Source organism: Octopus bimaculoides, chromosome 12 (genome assembly GCF_001194135.2).
Source record: "Octopus bimaculoides isolate UCB-OBI-ISO-001 chromosome 12, ASM119413v2, whole genome shotgun sequence".
Taxonomy (NCBI): Eukaryota; Metazoa; Mollusca; class Cephalopoda; order Octopoda; family Octopodidae; genus Octopus; species Octopus bimaculoides.
The window spans coordinates 49,365,010-49,369,713 of NC_068992.1; positions in this window are offsets into that span (position 1 = coordinate 49,365,010).

Here is a 4,704-nt window from a genome sequence, read left to right on the forward strand (position 1 = left end):
AAAATCAATGCGTGACCTGGGCATCGACATGGGTAATGATGCATCGTACCAAGTTGGCAAAACTATACAGAGTTATACTACCAGTGGCCTAGCATGTAAAAAAGTCAATAGACAACATATTCAATATAAAGTATAAGAGAAATTACCCATAACAGGCAATTTCTACACGCTAGAAGACAGTCATAAACGACCAAAAACCACAAAGTAAAACATTTCAAAGGGAAGATGCTTATGGCCTCTTGTCTTGTAGATATACGTTAATTCCTTGATGGCTGGTTACTGAAGAGGATTTGCCTAGTAAATTACTTTATTTACTAAAAAATCCGAAACCTATAGGTCTAACCGTTAGAAATAAGGTAAATGTTTTTTTATTTTTTCTTCCCTTTGAAATGTTTTACTTTATGGTTTTTCGGTCGTTTTTGACTGCCTTCTAGCATGTAGAAGTTACCTGTTATGGATAATTTCTCTTATACTTTATATGGAAAATATGTTGTCTATTGACTTTTTTACATGCTAGACCACTGGTAGTATAACTCTATATAGTTTTGCTACCCTTTTTATATATACATATGTATGTATATATATGTGTTATTTCTTTACTACCCACAAAGGGCTACACACAGAGGGGACAAACAAACGGATTAAGTCGATTATATCGACCCGAGTGCGTAACTGGTACTTATTTAATCGGCCCTGAAAGGATGAAAGGCAAAGTCGATCTCGGCGGTATTTGAACTCAGTACGTAGCGATAGGCGAAATACCGTATGTATATATTTATGTGTGTGTGTGAGTACTTATATATTATTATTGTTTGATATAGTTTGATTCGGGGGCCCCGTACCATTCAAAGTTTCATAGGCTTCTTCCAGAAACCTAGTTCGTCGGGCTTAGATAGTCGACTGGAGGAGGTGCAGAAAGTCCAAGATGTATATCTGAAACTGGATTGCTATGGGTCAAGGCGAGTCACATGGTACTGTTAGAAGTGGAACAGAAATTCCAATTACACCAAATACATAAAAATGTAGTTGCAGGGATAGAGAGAATCCCCCTCTTTGTCCCGCTTCATCTGGAGTGTTTCCGAATCTCCGGAATAACTCTTCCAGCATGGAATGTACCGTCATCGACAAGTCCCTACCTTACTTACCCGGCGCTCGCAATTGCCAGCCCTGTCTTTCGCTAAAGACTGCATATTCTCGATCAACTTGCAGTATCTATCATCAGGAAATAGGAACTGCCATCTGAGGTCTGCCTTCCTGCTGAACCTCAAGCCACTGTTCTCCCACAATCCAGATATACCACCTTAACATTGGCTGCATCTGCACACTGGCTGCCCTATAACCAAGGGCAGGACACTTAGTCATCGATGCCCGCGCAGACCATAGGCCGACCTTCCAGCATTATGCGTTCCCTTTAACCCTTTATGACCGTTTCCATATTCGTGGGTGTGCGTACACACACGCGCGCGCGCAATTATCAGATATAAGCACACGTACGCACGGACACATGTTTACCATGATAGACACGTGCGCATTGATACTTACACAAATACAGGAATGTACATACGCACATCAACCAAACATCCATATGCACATACGCCCGTACGTACATCCTTAAGGAAGTATGCGCACACAGCACACGTTAATGTACACATACACATACACATACACATACACATACACATACACATACACATACACATACACATACACACACATACGCACACAGTACACACGCAACTGATATACATACACCCACATATACAACTACGTGAGTACCCACACGTGGCTGATATGCACCTGCATCCATATGTACATACAGCAAACACGCACGTACACACCAAAGAGCTGATGCTATCAGCTTCCACCCACATGCGAATTTACACGCACGTGCATCGCTTTCCTCATAGCAGATACACACGTATAGGCACCAGACACCTACATCCACGCACTCATACAGCTGGTATTTACACTCCCTTCCTCGGTCATGTATCTGATGTTGCACAAGTCCCTTTCAAAGACCAGTCGAAAAAACTAGACACTACCCGCTTCTTGTTCAACTATGCATTCCAAGAAAACAAAGGATACACAGATTGAAATCATCAAACAAAAACTACCATTAAAAACCAAACGACTGGCAAGATACAAAAAAAAAAAAACGCTCAGCATTCCATAGACAAAACATACTATTCAAGGAGAATACAAAAACAATTCTACAGGGAACTGGGGGGAAAATACCATTATTGTGAAGACACCTCCTCCCCAGCAGCAAACTGAAGATTTTTGGAAAAACATTAGGAGTAATCCAAAGGAGTTTAATCAGAATGCACATTGGGTCAGGGACATGGAAGAGGCCAATATCCACCTCAAATATCAAGCAGGATATAACAACTGAAGAAGGGAAAGCGGCGCTCGCCAAGTCAAAGAAATGAAAATCCCCAAGTATAGATAAGATTCCAAATTTTTGTCTAAACTCTTTAATGAGCAACCACCACGACTTAGCCGTAATCTATACAAGGTGCCGAATGCACCATCCAAAATCAGATGTAGACAGGATTTATCTCCCAAGAAAAATAGGTGGAAGAGGCCTGACACAGCTCCAACAATCCTTCCAATCAGCAATGATAGGCCTTGAAACGTACCTTAAGGCGGCGATATGGCAGAAACGTTAGTACGCTGGCCGAAATGCTTAGCAGTATTTCGTCTGCCGTTACATTCTGAGTTCAAATTCCGCCGAGGCTGACTTTGCCTTTCATCCTTTCGGGGTCGATAAACTAAGTACCAGTTGCGCACTGGGGTCGACGTAATCGACTTAATCCCTTTGTCTGTCCTTGTTTGTCCCCTCTATGTTTAGCCCCTTGTGGGCAATAAAGAAATAAGAAACGTACCTTAATACAAGTACTCTTACGAACTGCACTGGAGCATGAAGATTCCAAGCATGCTCCAGTCATGAAGCTTAGTAAGAATTAAAAAAAATCTCTTGGCAGTACAAGGAGATCAATATATTATCATGAATGAAAGAGAAAAGATTGACTTGAGAATTGAGAACGCCAAGATGTAGCAGCTACGAAGGTCAAACATAAAGGTTGTCCCTATCGTCATCGTAGTATTGGGTTCAATACCACCCAACCTGAAGAAGCATCTGGAAATTTAGAAATACCATACAATCTAGGTGTATTGCAAAAATCGGCATTACTTGGAACTGCAAGTATATTGCGTAAAGTACTGTCTGTCTGGGGTCCTTGTGACTTGACAGAGAGTGCAACCCCATGGTAGACACAATATCTGCAAAAAAAAAGCATCATGATATTGGATACTGTGCTACGTCTTAAATAATAATAATAATAATAATAATAATAATAATAATAATAATAATAATAATAATAATAATAATAATAATGATGATGATGATGATGATGATGATGATAATAATAATAATAATAATAATAATAATAATAATAATAATAATAATAATAATAATAAATGCCCTGGTGCATTTGGTTGAATTTGGTTGCTGTTTCTAGCAAATTAAGTGCCAAGTAGAGGCCCGTCCCGAAGTTAGCTCAAGCGTCTCCTGTTGACTTTATAAGCGTTCTTTGGCAACATTATATTAAAACAATAACAAAACAATTAATATACATAACTCTTTCATAAGAGGCCTTACGTTTTCCCAATTAAACAACACTTGATGAAACCAATTAATAATTGTTCTAGTGGGTATGTTAACCTACTGAAAACCTCAAAAACTATTAAGCAATTCTGAGTAGATGTAGAGGTAGATGGCAGGCCGGAAAACTGGTGATCTCTAAACTGGGTCAATGACTTCAAATTGCACCACTTCTCACCTTGAGGTCTTGTTTGAATTCAGGCGGTTTCGGAAGTCGGACTGATTACAACTGGTTCTTCTGTTTACAATCATACCCACGCACACACAAACACACATTTACAGAAAACAAATACACATATGTATATATATATTAATTTCTCTTATGACTGAATACATGTGTGTGTGTGGGTGGGTGCGTATATGTGTGTGTGTATATGTGTACACATACACACACACATACATACACACACACACACACACACACACATTAGGCGCAGGGGTGGCTGTGTGGTAAGAAGCTTGCTTCCCAGCCACATGGTTCTGGGTTCAGTTTCACTGCGTGATACCTTGGGCAAATGTCAATTGCTGTAGCCTCGGTCGACCGAAGCCTTGTCAGCGGATTTGATGTGACTATGTCTCTGTCAAGCGGTGGTAGGAGAACACACACACACACACACACACACACACACACACACACACACACACACACACACACACACACTCATATACGACTGGCTTCTTTCAGTTTCCGTCTACCAAATCCACTAACAAGGTTTAGGTCAGTTCGAGGCAATAGTTGAAGACACTTGCATAAGGTGCCACGCAGTGGGACTGAACCCGGAACCCTGTGGTTAGGAAGCATGCTTCTTACCAAACAGCCGTTCCTACCTATTTACTTCCTGCATTCATGGTAATACTCCTCTCAATCTATCTATCTATCTATCTATCTATCTATCTATCTATCTATCTATCTATCTATCTATCTATCTATCTATCTATCTATAGACTCGTTTAAAACTTTAAAAAACGTATACAATATAAGGTATGCATGTATGTATATATATGTGTATATATCTATCATATATATATATATATATATA